The sequence below is a fragment of the Cavia porcellus genome, unplaced genomic scaffold, assembly GCF_034190915.1.
Source record: "Cavia porcellus strain 051 isolate PalLab524CR breed Dunkin Hartley unplaced genomic scaffold, mCavPor4.1 scaffold_9, whole genome shotgun sequence".
Taxonomy (NCBI): Eukaryota; Metazoa; Chordata; class Mammalia; order Rodentia; family Caviidae; genus Cavia; species Cavia porcellus.
In genome coordinates, this window is record NW_026947492.1 from 66,822,343 (window position 1) to 66,838,296 (window position 15,954).

At 35.3% G+C, this 15,954-nt stretch overlaps 1 pseudogene; it reads left to right on the plus strand.

The window, feature by feature from the left end:
* The first annotated feature begins 5,187 nt into the window (after positions 1-5,187).
* LOC100714831 (olfactory receptor 52A1-like) lies at positions 5,188-6,570 on the plus strand (annotated as a pseudogene).
* Positions 6,571-15,954: the final 9,384 nt, after the last annotated feature.

A 15,954-nucleotide genomic window follows, 5' to 3' on the forward strand; every position in this document is an offset into this window, starting at 1 on the left:
AAGCAAACAAACAGAAAAAGATATGGTGATTGAAGGGCTAAGGTCAGGGTTTTGTCCTTTGATGCAGTTGTGAGGTAGAATGTGTGAAAGCACAGCTGCCTGCATCAGGTCACATGACAAATAGTAACTAATGATAACATAAACCTAAGACAGGCAGGGTTTGCTTATTTGATTTCTTGTTGATAGTTATTTGTTTCCCAGAAAATCATTATTAAAAAGCATCTCCATTACATGAAGCTTAAGTACAGGAGCCTTACAGGAATAGAAAGTGAGAGTTTTAAAATATCTAGGAGATTTTTCAAGAAGAAAGTGTGCCAGTTTATTTACTTGTGTAGGAGTGACTGTTCCAAGGATTGTAAATTATCCTATTAGCATTTCAATGAGCATGGATGCTTGACACATATTGCACAGCTATATTTGAAGGGTTAGTGCAACTCTCTTGCTTGAAAGGTGCTACTTTTGTCCATAAAATGAGTGAGGAAACTGTTTTTCTCGTTTGATTGTATACGAATCATGTAGCATCAATGTCACATACTGATAGGTTAATTGTGGCTCTAATTTTTTTTTCTTTATTGATAAATTTTTACTCTACAATTCTGTAAGCCTTATCGGTTTGTTGATTTTTTTTAAAGAGAATAAAACAGAACAAAGCAATTCAGAACAAAATAATGCAAGCAATACAGGACTTCACAACGAGGCGAGGATATCAACATTGTCTACCATAATGTCTCTTATTTTCTTTGAAATAGTTGACCATACCTTCACACACAATAATATCTACCATAACAAAATAGTATGAAACAAATCAAAAGAATGAAAGCATTATAGGATTTCAAAACCTAATAACAAGAAATGAGCAGTAGTCACTATAATATTTAATTTTCTTCCAAAAATTTGTACCCCAGATTTACATGGATTTAGCAGGATGTAGGGTGGGATTTCCTGTGCAGCCTCATTGGGGCTTCCCAAATGACCAGGTGTGCACAGAGTTGGGGCTGCTTATCTCAGCCTGTATTGCTACACTGAGACTCCCATGATAGTGGCACGCACACAGGGGTGTGTTTGTGTGATTCTCCCAGTGAGTGTTGGCTGCCGGAAGGAACAAAGGACCTCCAATAATGGCCTATAGATGTTGATGTTTACCTGGATGAATGTCCCTGCTCCTTCTGTCTGTCCACAGAAAGGTGCCTCCTGGTGGCAGTACCTGGCATGCAGAGGTAGATCTGCTGGCATTAGCTGTCCACAGAGACAAGCCTTCTGGTAGTGGAGGCCAGCAGGGAAAGGCAGACATGCTGGCTCTCTACCCATGCTGGCTTCCCACAGGAAGGAGCATTCTGGTGGTGGTGCCTGACAGGCAGAGGCAGATCTGCCTGGTTCTCTTTGACTTCACGGAGTGCCTATAGGAAAGGGCCTTCCAGCGGTAGTGCCCAGCAGGTGGAGGTGGGTCTGTCTGGCTCCCTCTGCCCGCACTGCTGCACACAGGGAGGAGCCTTCTGTTGGTGGCTCCTGGCAAGCCGATGCAGATCTGTTGGCTCTGTCTGCCCACACTGGCTGCCTGCAGCAGGCAGGAGCCTTCTAGTGGCTAGGCAACTCCTGTCATTTTGCTTTTTTTTTTTTTTTTTTTTTGGTTTGGTAGATAGAATTGGTCTATAAAAAGTAATCAATTTTGAAATTTAGGAAGACTTTTCTTAATTGTTAAAGGCACAGCCACAGTCTTTCAACATTCTCTAAATAAGTATTTTATTTAACAATTGTCTTTAAAGATTTATGTATTAATTCAGTAACATCTAACTTAAACTGCAATTAGTAACATCTAACTTAAACTGCAATTAGTGAGTGAGATATCACTGTTGAAAAGCTGACCACACAGTTGATCATCAGAAAAAAAAAAAAAAAAATCAGGCCTGTGGCATCAATCATAAAGCTGGCAACAGATGAGTTCAACAAGAGTGATTCCATGCAATTATTTCTTGAATTCTGTAAATGTGACTAACATGAGTTATATATTTTCTGAAAGAAAACATCAAATCGAGCAAGGTAAAGTAGCATCATTACAAGAGTGCCAGCTCAGAACCTTAGGGAATGGTTGCATTTAACAAATATCAACAAAGTATGGGCTGGGGATTTAGCTCAGCGGCATAAGCGCCTGCCTTGCAAGCAGGCAGTCATGAGTTCGATCCCTGGTACCGGAAAAAGACCAAAAAAAAAAAAAAAAAAAAAAAAAAAAAAAGTTAAAGGAGAGAATGGTACCACAGTAGTTGAATTTACTTGTTTATGACTCAAGAATGAGCCTCAGGACACCTTTGCTGCCAATATGCTCTTTGAGTCAGGTCCATCCAGCATTGGTTCATACATCCTTCACTTTGCTTCACAGGGGAAACTGAGGGGAACATACAAGATTACTTTCAAGTTCATCTTTGCTTGTACTCTCACTGTAATCCATTGTGAGTGCTCCCTATCACTGCTGGTCTTCCTAAATGAGGCAATGCTCTGACGCTCCATCGAGTTCCTCTCAGTCATCTATATACAGGACAGTTTAGAAAACTAGTGCAGATATGTGAAATATAAAAATGTGTACCCACTGATGTGCATTTCTCAATGCTTTCATGATAAATGACATCCTAATTTATAGCACAGTACTTGGAATTGTATGACATTTGAATTTTTTTTGTGATGCAAACTACATGTTAAAGTCCTTTCATAGGAGAGTGGCATATCACAATTGATTTATGATAGAAGAAGGAGGTAAGGTAGCAAGTGAAAAATGAATAGAGTTAATTGATTTGAGCCACAAGTTGATGAGACTTCTACAGGATAGGACATAAAAATCTCTATTATGTTAAGTAACTCTGGGGATGTTATAGACTTTGTAAAAAGAACAAGAATAAAATGAAACTTGGTAGAATAAAATTACCCAAGACCATCAGGAGAGTAGGGGATAAAGCAATAAGTATAAAGATAGATTATTTCATTGCAGAAAAGAAAATTAAATACTTGTCTGCATGAAAGAAATTATCACAAAGATTGAGTGAAACTTGTATACAAAATTGTCTGTATCCAAGAGTGCTTTGTACTTTGCTGTGACTATACCTACCGCTTGAGGAGACTGAAAATTCGAACTTCAAATTAGGAAATTTAATTTCTCAGGAAAGTCTTGACTCAACAAATGAACAAACACTACAAATATAACTCAGTGTGAATTTCCATGGTTTAGTCTTAGTTTCCTAAGTTTTTTTTTTCTTTTTTAATATCTAAGAGAATAGAATTTAGATTTTATATAAAAGCAACAGAAAAGGAACTTAGCTTATAAAAAGAAACCTCATACCACATAATCTCCCTGCAATCAGGTTTTAGAAAAAAAGAACAGAATGAGATTTGTAATTGCTGAGAGAATTAAAGGCTTATTAGTTATGAATGAGCCCAAGAGCCCTGGTTTAACATTTACTTTTTTCCCTCATGTGAAAACCATCAGGGGAAAAAAAAAAAAAAAAAAAGTGAATGTTGACAAGAACTCCTTGTTATAACTCCTTGTTCTCCAAACTTCATTAGGGAGCATCAGAGTTGCCATCCAGAAACTTTCTTCACCAACTTGAGCTGAAGAAATACACAATTTTCTAAATCTGCAGACTTTGCTATGAGGTTTGCAGGAACATGAACAAGCAAGCAGGAATTTAGACAGATTTAGGAAAGTAGCATGTGTTTTGCAGAGACAGAGAAGTTCAAGAAGCTATCACAGAAGTGTTCAAACTCTCTGACTGACACCATATTCGTGCCATTACGGAGAACACTCTTCTAAAAGCATGAAGAAATGGGACAGAAATCTCTGGAAGAGCATCAGTGAGTGAGTGATGGATGAAAATGACAGAACAACTCCCAGTACTGTTCAGACACCAGTGAGAACACAACCAGCTCACAGACCACACCACAAAGTGAGTTTCAATATTCTGATGTTTTCCCTTCATAATTTGTCTTTATCAGTTTTTGCAATAATAGCCACACAATTCTGTTAACTAGGTAGTCACATGCTTCCCTAACTACCACCTCTGTACCTCTGTATCTGCAGGGCAGTGCTCATGTGTCAGCTCGTTACTCTGGAATAAGTCAGGAGATTGCTAAAAAACGCTCTCCAACTGATTATCTTTGGGAGGCATAAAAATGTGCCCATATTAGAAACAGTAATATCATAGGACTAAGAATTTGAGAGAAAATTTTTGCAAGCCACAGTACTATAGTTAACTAACCAGTCTATCTTAAACTTTTGTCAATTGATAGAGTTTTCCTTCATAAAATGTCTGCTGCTGATTCTATTCTTTTACTGAAGGTTTATGGTAACCAAACCTAGCTGATTATAGAAATTCTGATAGAATGTTGATATGAAATATAAGTTTAGCAGATTCCTGAGCCTGCTGAAATACAGAATATTTTTTAGACATCTAGGAAAGAATAAAATAACCAAGTACTATTTTGACAAAACCGTGGATAATTCTCTAATATATGATTTAGAAATTTCTTGGCTTAAAATCTGCAATTTTTAGCAAGTGAGACTTGATTAAATGATATTCATACTGGACATCAGAGAACAAGTGTCAGTTCACTAAAGTAGATTTATTTTTTAGTACTGCAAACATGTACTGATAAGCAAAAGGATAAAACTGAAAATTTGGAAACATACTTATTTTTTCTGAAGCATTTATTCAGAATACTTTGAAAAGATGTCTTCAAACATGCTATGCAATATGTTTTACTGCTTTGGTTTGGAAATTATATACGATACAAAGGATATAAACACGTACATTTATCTTTCCTTCATTCATTCATTTCTTTATTTCTTTTCTTCCTTCCCAGAGCCTTCACACTGAGAGTAAAACTTCATCCTTCCCAACTTTTTAAAATTTGAGATAAAGTCTTGAGAGATTCTACTTCCTCAGCCTACCAGAGTTCTTGTATTACAGGTGAGCACCATCAAACCTGGCTTATATTCTGTTATTGATTTGCACTATTTCTATTCCACTCTTTTTGATACTGTTCACTTTATACTAATATATGAGTCATATCTGAAAATTTACTGATCCACACTGACTGCTCCTCAAAGATGGCTGCAATGAGAGTACTGTTAAAAGAATACAAGAAGTTCTGGACATCAAGAAATATCAGTATCATATGACACTTGAATTTCTAATAAAACAAAATGAGTATAATTTATTCATCCACAGGTCTCAAAACAATAGATGATCAGAAGCCTGGACTTGACCCAGGTGATTTTGCTGAATCAAAGGCAGTCATTCTCTCAAGTATTAGAACTTCTCACTATGGTGGAATATGCATGAACGCCCTCACTGAAAGCAGTAATGTGTCCCTACAGAGGTGTCTCTTCTCTTCAACTGTATGAATGAGGTGAATGAGATGATGTTCGAAATCCACCAATATCAAACATACTCAGTATGGTGGATTTGGATAAAAACACAAAGCAGATTCTCAGAAGCTGTGTGGATCTTCTACTGACATCAGGAGGACCAAGAACACCATTTCGCTCTCCAACCTCACAGTCTTCATGCCTTCTGTCTTGACACTAATTGGGATCCCAGGCCTAGAGTCTGTGCAGTGCTGGATCTGAATCCCTTTCTGTGCCATGTACCTTATCGCTATGATTGGAAATGCTTTGCTTCTGGTTATCATCAGGTCAGAGCGCAGTCTCCATCAACCCATGTACATTTTCCTAGGTATGCTAGGTGCCACAGACATTGTGCTTGCTACCAGCATTATGCCCAAGATGCTTGGAGTCTTCTGGTTTCATTTGCCAGACATCAATTTTGATTGCTGCCTGTTTCAAATGTGGCTCATCCACACATTTCAGTGCACAGAGTCTGGCATCCTACTCGCCATGGCCTTTGACCGTTATGTGGCCATCTGCTATCCACTGAGACATGCCACCATTTTCACACACCAGCTGGTCACCCAAATAGGAGCTGCTGTAATCCTGAGAGCTGCCATCCTTGTGGCCCCATGTCTAGTACTGATCAAGTGTGGGTTCCAATTTTATCATACAACAGTCATCTCCCACTCCTACTGTGAGCACATGGCCATTGTGAAACTAGCTGCAGGAAATGTCAGGGTCAACAAAATCTATGGTTTGTTTGTGGCTTTCAGTGTTGCAGGGTTTGACCTCATATTTACCACATTGTCTTACATTCAGATATTCATCACAGTTTTTAATTTGCCCCAGAAGGAGGCGAGGTTGAAGGCTTTTAACACCTGCATTGCTCACATCTGTGTCTTCCTCCAGTTCTACCTCCTGACATTCTTCTCCTTCTTCACACACAGGTTTGGCTCTCACATCCCCCCATCAATCCATATCATCTTTTCTAGCTTTTACTTGCTGGTTCCTCCATTCCTCAACCCACTTGTCTATGGTGTAAAGACCAAGCAGATCCGTATTAATGTGTTAAAAAGGTGCTGCTCACTATACACTGCCCTTTCCTCATTGCGCAGCATAATCATCTTTCAAAATAAAACAAGAACATCAACCCACATTATTTGAGATACTAAAATTTTCCATTTCCAGGAATTGGCATTTGATATTTTTCAGTACGAAGATGATCATCTGTTACAGCTGTCAGAAAGAGGCTTTTGCCTCCTGCTTTAGGGTTGAAAGTACAGAATATAAATGGAACAAAATAGTGAACATATTTCATATATTTTTCCCTTTTAGTTTTTAATCTCTGTTCTAGTTGCTCCTTTGAGAATCTTTCTCTGGAACAATGAAGTACATGTCTGTTGGTGCAATGAAGTGGGAGCTCATTATCCTTTAGTGTATAGGCATTCAATACAAGTTATTCATCCTGACATTTTGAAAATTTTGGCCAAATAAACATTGAAGAAAGAGAATCTTAAATATGATCTTATCTGGAAAAAAATTTTGGAACCCATTAAAATAATTTTGAAAAATTATATATCCCAAATTCTCTGGAAAATTGTAGTGACAAATAATATTGGAGTAAAGTGTTGAATTCAGTTTATCAGTAAATTTTACAAGGCCTCCAACATTTGCATCTGAATGTTCAAATGCTAAAGGAAGCCACAATACTACAAATCTTATGCAAGACAACACTAATGTAGTAAAAAGTTTGATGCGTAGCTATGTGAGTTTATGATTTAGAAATTTCTAAAAGAAAAGTCGAGAAAGTGGGTAGGAAAGAAGGCAGTGAAAGATGGGAAAAAAGAGGGAATTTTGTTTTTCAGGTAGGTAATGTAATGCTTAAGGGTGATGTATGGCCAAAGGAGTGTAAACACAGAGTTTCAGATAGGTGATGAGACACTGCAACTAGACAGTATTACTCTAGGTATCTAAGGTTATGTTTACCATGTTTTGATTGTAAGACACAAAGTGATAGGAAAAATATGAATAGGAAATGTGGACATTAATACTGTCCACAGCAGTCAGTCTTTCTTCAGATATAATGTTTCAGTGGAGGATTTATCCCTAAAAGAAAATCATACCCATGTGTGTGGTCAGAATTTCTTTCAGTGGGTGTAATAAAACATGCTTTTATACAAATAGACTCTTTTACTATGAAAGATATGCAGTACTTGTCTAGGAATAAGCACATGAGAACTTAGAGCTAGGTGATGGTTCCTAAAAATCTAAGATCATATAATACTTTTAAGGTTATAGAAAATGTTGATATCTGTATTGATGCCATTCGCTGATTTATCAGATTACATTCATAACCTATGTGTGAAATAGTGGACTGCATATCACAAGCTGATAGAGGTTTTTACTGTCTTTATGAAAGGAGCATAGTTAGATTCCTATGGCTGCTGAGTGTGATTACAGTATAAATATAGAAGCTGTCTTTGGGGGATCTAGGTCTATGTATTTATTAGAGTTGTTGAAGAGTTACTGAGAGGTAATTTTATTTTTAGATAACATCATTTAGTTAAGAGAAAAGCCAGCATAACACCAGAATTAATGTTCTCATCAGGATTAAGCAAACTTCCATGTAAAGATAAAAAGGTTGAATAAATTAGGCTCTATGAACAAGAAAGTAAAATTGGATCATGTTGTTAGGTAGATATGTACACTGAAACATTATGAAAGAAATACTTTCTCAAAAATTGTGGGAAGCCCTGTAATTGGCTGCTACCTTATATCTGCAGGCTGCACCACCTTAAAATCTGCAGGCCGCACCACCTTAACTCCCTCTAGGAGTTAAGTCTGGTAGCTAAGCAGCACCTTGCTTACCTAGCCTGTTTGATCTATTCAGGGATTATGTTAATCAGCCCGCTTTATGAGCCTGCACAGGAATTTGAATTGACCTGTAACCCTTGGTCTTTCCACTGTTGCTAAGTTACCTGCTGAAGTCTCAGAATCCAACTCCTTCTTCCCCAATACCCTATATATTTGATTCTCCTTCCTTGAATAAAGGAGACTTGATTGGACTTTTTCATCTTGTCTCCATCCTTTGTGTCTCTTGTTTCCTTTTCATCCCCATTTCCCCCTCTAGGGTCTCCATGGACTTACCAGAAGGCAGGGATAAAAAATGTTACAAAACTCTTATCATACTAATTGTAAGGTGGTTTCGGTAACTTAGGTCAATTAATTAGAAAGATGCAAAACATTTCTTTTTCCTGTTGTGGTCCTCAGAATTGAACCCAGGTCTTCACACTGAGCTGTATCACTATATTTTTAACCTTTATAAAATTTAATTTTAGATCTGGTCTCACTCAACTGCATAAAATGACCTAGAACTCAGGATCTCTGCATCCCAGCCTAACAAGGAGCTGCAGTTGTTTGTGTCAGCCACAGTACTTTTACAAGTCACTTTTTCTTCATGATAATTACTTATATGAGTAAATGCAAAAGTTAGACTTTCTATCTCATTGATTACAAGTATTCATCTGAAAAAGAACTATATACAAATTTTTTTTTTTTTTTTTTTTGTACCAGGGATTGAACTCATGACTGCCTGCTTGCAAGGCAGGCGCTTATGCCCCTGAGCTAAATCCCCAGCCCCTATTTAGCAAAGTTTTGAAACAGCTTTGGCAGTTTCTGGCTCTGGTATTTATTCTGAAGAGTGTGGAGCTATAGGGGAAACAAAGGAATAGGTTGTGAAACTACAAAATTTTTACAGCCATTTCCACTAGCAATAACTTTTTAAAATATCTAGTAGAGAGGTTACAATGTTCCAGTAGAATAATTTTGATATTGTACGGCCACTTTCAATCTGAGATCTACAAATAAAAATTTTTAAAAAATGAGTACCTTCAAGGAAAACTGGTTAACCAGGAGTGTGTACCATCCCACACACTTGCAATTTACATGTTGCACCATTGGACATAAAATTCTTTTAAAGAGAAAAAAAAAAAAATCTAAAAATAATTATTTTCTGGATTTCTAGAAATCTCAAGAATGACTTCCAAAAACATTGTATCAACATCTACAGTGACCAAAATAGTGTGCTTGGTTTTCTAATAACCCTCAGAGCTACAAACATTTGTAGCCTCTGATGATCAAACAGATGACACATGGTTCTCCTCATACTTAGTATTTAACAAAATAGAGAATTTTGTTCTACAGTTCCTCCATTTGTATTTCATTTATTTAAATTGCTACATTATTTTCTTGGTACATTTAGCAAAATTGTGTTATTCGTTTAAAATCACATGAGTAGAGCTGGGGATTTAGCTCAGCGGCTTAAGCACCTGCCTTGCAAGCAAGTGGTGGAAGTTTGATCCCTGGTACCGATAAAAATGAAAAAGACAAAAAAAAAAAAAAATCACATGAGTAAATATTTATTTAGTTTAGAAAAGTCAGATTCTTTTTAACTATGCTCAGAATTCTGTAACAAAACTACTTGACATGCATTTCAGTTTTTCTACCAAAAGATATGCCGATATTGAAATAAGTCCTCTTTTATTTGCTTGTAAGACTCTTCATTTATGACAGCTATATTCAGTTTTGACAGCTATATTGCTTAGGTATGAGATTCTACCTTAAACATCTCCATTTCTTCACCAGTACTTTAAGGATGGCATCCTTTTAATTTTTGACTTGTATCATTCTCTCTTCCCACAATTTTATTAGTGCATATTCATGATAGGGATCAGTGGGTTTCACTTTGTCAAATCTGTACATGTAGATTAATTTTTAATTGATAGAAATTATGTGTAATAAATGATGACTGTCTGTGATTCAGAAATGTCACTGTCAAGAAGAACAGGAAAGGCTGAGGGGCTGTTGCAGAGTCAAGAGGAAAGAGACACGGAATTCAAATGCAGAGCCATCCCCAGGTGGATTAGAAACAAAAAGTGCTAATGCAGAAGTCACTGTAGAGACTTTTTAAACTTAAGATATGGAGTGCAGGTTAGATTATAGTACTCCAACTTCAAAAATCGTGATTGTATTTACATGCTATATGTAAATACAATGGCTATATGTAAATACAATGCAATCGAATATCCATTTCTTTGAGAAATACAATTAAATAGCTAGGAGTTAAAAGGCTAACATTGATTTAACTGATACATAAACACTTTGAAAAATAGTTTATCCTTTGATAAATCTTTACATATCTATTGATCAGCCTAAATATTTGCTTATAGATATATAAAGTAAAAAAAAAAAAAGAACACTTATAAAAGTTTTTGAATTTAGGTACACATAAATAGAGGTTCTCACACTTCTTCATAATTTTATAGATTTAAAATAAGAATAACATCAAAACTTTTTAGGAAGATACTATTTCTCTTCATTTCTCTAATTATGCAAAAGCTACCCTTAATCCCCCACTTGGGCAACTCAACTTCCCTGTCATTTCCTTTGACGTTAGACTCCACTGCCACAACTATCCCTACTCAATCTCCAAGATGTGGAGGCATCTTGGAATTCTTAAGTGTACTTCTTTCTTTTCATTAAGTCATTAAACTTTGCCTTGTCCATCTTTAAAGAGCTCTCCTGTTAAATAATATATGGCACTTTTCATTCTCCATGTGTTGGACTTTTTATGCAAGCTATTTTTCAGTAGGTTAGTAGGATTAGTTTTGTAAACTTAAAGTCTACCTTGTCATTGCTATATGTTATGTTTTACTTATTTTTCCTGAAATTTAAACTTTCATTCTACACATCAAATAAGCTCCTTTTTATTTTGTGTTGTACTGTTTGTTTTAATACGAATGTTAGCTCTTGTAATTTTCTGGCAGGCAATTTCCTATTCAGCTCCCAGAATCTGTCTAGGTGCATCCTACCATGACAGGATCTATCCATTTCACTGCTGTGTTTCTGAACCCCGCATACCAGCTTTCCTAACAAATATCACATTGTCCTCCCATTTCTTCCTCATGTAATTCATCCCTCCACCTACATTACATACCTAATTCATACCTAATTTATTTGTACATCCATGATCTGTGTGATTTATGACACATTAAAACTATTTTTCTCTCAGTGTGATTGTGACTTTAAATTGCTGTGTAAATGTCTGCTGTCTCACTCGTGTTATGCCATTGGATGGAGGATATTTTGAAAATTATTTCAGTCAGATGAGAAACCACAGAAGCAAATTAATCCCTAATTAGTGTAATGGGATGATCAGTGATGGTGAATGTGTGTGCAGTTATATGTATATTTGGGTGTGTGCGTGTGTACATATTTAAGAGGGTGACTGAAAAGATTGGGACTGAACCCTGACCACGTCTTCTGTGTACAACAACTGTGAACAATATGATGTTACTTTTTAGATTGCTTTAGTATGAACTTGCTAGTTTTTTTCACAAAAATTATAATCAGAGTGTATTAAAGTCTTTTTAAAAATTCAATGTATTACAAATCGTGTTTACTGATGGTGGAAAAGTTATTCACTATTTTCAAAGGCTACAAAATATTTTCATCACATGGATGCACACTGAGAACTACATTCAATCAACTGAGGACTGATGAGATGTCTGGAATATTTCTCTATTAATATCCAAGCTTCAAGATCAATTGCTTTATCTTTTAGGGGAAAACAGATATATAAATAAATTAGCAAAATTATAAGATAATGCAAAATATAGAGATGGACCTTTCAAAAGGTCTGGAGACCAAAAGAAGGAGAGAAGAGAGGGAAAGGGGATGGAAAAATGTAGTGTGTGTACCTGTACCAACCAACCTGGATGAATGTAATGTGAATACTTTAAATACTCATAAGAAAAATTTTAAACATACCTCTATGGCTAGATACTTGTATATTTTTGCTAATGTTTCTTCAGTACTTTAAAACCATAAAATAGGAGGAGCACATTATGTTGGCTAAAAGTTACAAGTATTTTAAATATTAATAGAAACTGTAATTTGTCATAATCACCAATTACATTCTCTTCAACAGTGGGTGAGTCCTTTTGTCTATGTGATCTCTGACCTAAATAATACCAATCACTTTTATTCTTGCCAAGCTTATGAGTAGAAATTTTTTATTTTAGTATATTTTGCAATGTGTTTAAGAATCTCTTCATGCAGTCCGTTGTCATCCATATTTCTGCTTTTGTGAAATGACTGCTCAAAAAATCTGCCTTGAAAAAAAGTTATTTTTCATATTAATATGTAACAATTTCCTTTATCTTTTGCTGGTAGAGACTTTATGTAGTCTTTTGCATTGTGCATATTTCACATAGGTTGTATTTTTATTTTTTATTATTCAGGCAGATTATTTCTCTTTATTTTGCAGATGATGCAAATTAAAGCAACAAGGAGATATACTGACTAAAAGTAAAAACTTAGTTAAAAGTTTCCTATGATTTATTAATTATATATTTTAATTTTAAATAAGTATATACTGAAAGGAAAAAGGAGACAAAATACACATATTAAATATTTTCTGAGAAGTTGCACAATAAGCATGGATTCTTGCAACATAATTATTTATATATTTTCTTAATTAGAAAATGGAGGAAAAATAAATTCCAAATTCAACGTACATAGTATTTTAAAGCCCTAAAATACAGATTTTTCAGAATTTTACAATTTACATTTACAAATCAACATATTTTATTTAAAAAATTTTAAACCTACAGGAAAACTAGGTAGTGTGTAGAGAACATTCTTATCTATGCTTGTAGAAAAAAGATTTTCACAACTGCATATTAAATAGACTTTCTTGGCTGTCAAATTACATTGTTATTGTAATATGAATCTACATTGTTGATAAATCTCATTTCTTTCTTTTTGAGTGTGTGTTATTTGTTTTGTTTTTTTGTTGGTTGTTTTGGTTTTATCTTTTACGGTGCTTTTCATACTTGTATGTCATGTAAGTTAAACCATGTGGGCCTGATTTACCTCACTTAACATTACAGTCTCAAACTACCTCCAACTTAATTATTCAGGTTTGTGTTTTTTTATGGCAGTATATTTCTCAAGTTGTGCAAATACTATATAATCTTTATTCATTCATCTGTTGATCAGTATATTATGAGTAGTACTTTAGAAACATGAAATGTGTATATGTTTCTGCAATATGATGTTTTCTAGCACTTTTCAAAAGCTATCAAAGGGGAAACGATTGGTTGTAGTGGAATAGTTATTTTTAGGTCTTTGAAGAATGTCCACACTGAAATTTGTAGTGCCTGTATTAGGATTCATTCATACCACCAATAGAAAAGGCTTCCTTTTTCTTTATATACGATTTATCTATCACACAATTTGTATATTATATGAAAACAAATCAATGTGTTTTACTATACTCACAAAATTTTTAAAATATTATGACAGTCTAAATATAGAATATTTCAATCACACGAATAAGGAAATAGCATAAAAATGTCAGTGATTCTGCATTTCCTCCAGCTGTCTCTGGAAAACCTCCAATATATTTTACATTCTATTCTTTTGTGTACTCTGGATATTTTATATGTGAGCATTCACAAAATAATGTGCATGTTTTATCTGGCATCTTTCACATAGCACATATTCAGGGTTAATGAGTGTTTAGTATTAGTGCTAATGATTTTTTATTGGTAAGTAATGCACATTTTACAAAAATACCTGAGGCTATTCTTGAACCTGCAGGAAGGTATCCAGCAAAGTCAAACTTTTCCATCATCTTTATTTTTATATGATAGCCTCCCCATCTTAATTCAGCCAAATTTAAAATCAGTGTACATCCAGTAAAGGCCCTTGTATTTTATACTTTAGATTTATTACTATATTTGTTTTTCCTTGATGGATTTTATCCAATCTATTGTGAAAGCTATTTAAATTACACTTCTGTATAGTTTACATACAATAATTTGATATGTTGTTTCTGTTTTCCTCTGAAAAACAAGGGGAGATAAAAATTTGGTCTTAAATTTTGCATTTTAAATATCCTCTTACTTTTTGTAGAGATTTATAATCACAAAATTTGCACTGAATTAATGTTAATAATTTAATCTTGAGAATGCTGAGATTTGTATTAGTCATCTTTGCTGATACCAAGAACATGCAAAACTTATACAGCAGTTCATAAGGTCCTCTCATTGGCTACCCTACTTTAAAAGTTCTATGATGTTCTCTTATGTTGCATATGCAAATCAGCATCTCATCTCATCTTTTGTTATTTCATCTACTCTGGAAATTGAGGCAATAAACACTTGAGAATTCTCAAAGCGCTCCTTCCTGTATATTCCTAACTATATTGTGGCAATACAGTCTTGATCTGGAAGAGGATTTTGGGAAAGCCCATAACTGAAATGTTGTCAGGGATAGGGTTACAGCCACAGTCCTGGATTTTTCTCCCTTAGAGATATAAGAAGCCACATTAGCTCATCTTGAATGTACATAAAGACTAGAACATTCCACAATGAGAAAAGGAAGCATTATTTCAAGTGTAAGTCTTGGGGAAATCGTGAAAGGTAAAGGACATAGGAAAATACAGAAGGAGATGTTGAGAAGCAAAAGTCATGAGGGTAGGTACTGACTGGGTGAGAAGAACCCAAAGACTACTTCAGTAAAGGAACAGCACTCACTGAAATTCAGGACATAATTTTTATCAAAATATCTTTATTGCTCATGGAATGCTTATAAATTCCAAACTCTAGATAGATGTCTCAAACAGGACTTAAAAGGGTCTCAAGAATAGGGAAAATGATTTCTGTCCATGGCATATTATTTACACACAGAAGATGACTCTTTTAAGGTATAAAAATGCAGGAATTTCAAAATGAGATTTCAGTTCACCCAATAGTGCTTTCCAATCCCAAGTATCAGTGCCTTTAATATGATGTGAAATATGGTCCAGGAGTATCAACCCCACTTTACTTGTCAAGTGGGCTCTTTACTTCATGCACAAACTATACAAAACCTCTCTCTGTTTTCTAGGGCATGTTGGAAGAGATCTGGTATGCAAGTGCAGAAATCAGAAATGATGCAATCAGGAGCGTAGGAGTTGGATAGTTAAGCATTTTCACACTATAAAGATGTATAGAATAACAAAAAACTAGTTATTAGTGAGAATGACAGCAAGAGAGGGAGAGAGGGAGAGAGATATCAAAATAATTAATATGACTGCTCAGATTCAGAGCTCTCTGACGTCTCAAGGATCTCATTCTTTGTCCAGGTAAAAGTGCACATATTATACTAGATACATTTGTTTCAACATTATCACAGAATCAGAAAACAAGCACCCAGGTAGGTGGTCATAATTTTTAAAGTAATCCTGGAGAAAATGAAAAGATTAATGCACAGATTGTGTTTCTGCTGTGATTTCACTAATCAGATTGAGAAAATCTTGGCTATTTTAATCACACATCTACTAAGGTTCACTTTGTGATTTTCCCCCTCTTGTTGTTCCTCCGCACGAGAGGGCTCCCCAGGCCCTGGGCATTTTTGCTGCCCTTTCTTTCCATGCATGTTAAAAATTGCTACTGACTCCATCGTCATTGTTGTTAGTTGCCTCCTTCATCTTTATCATCATCATCACCACCTCCACCATCATCATCGCTTCG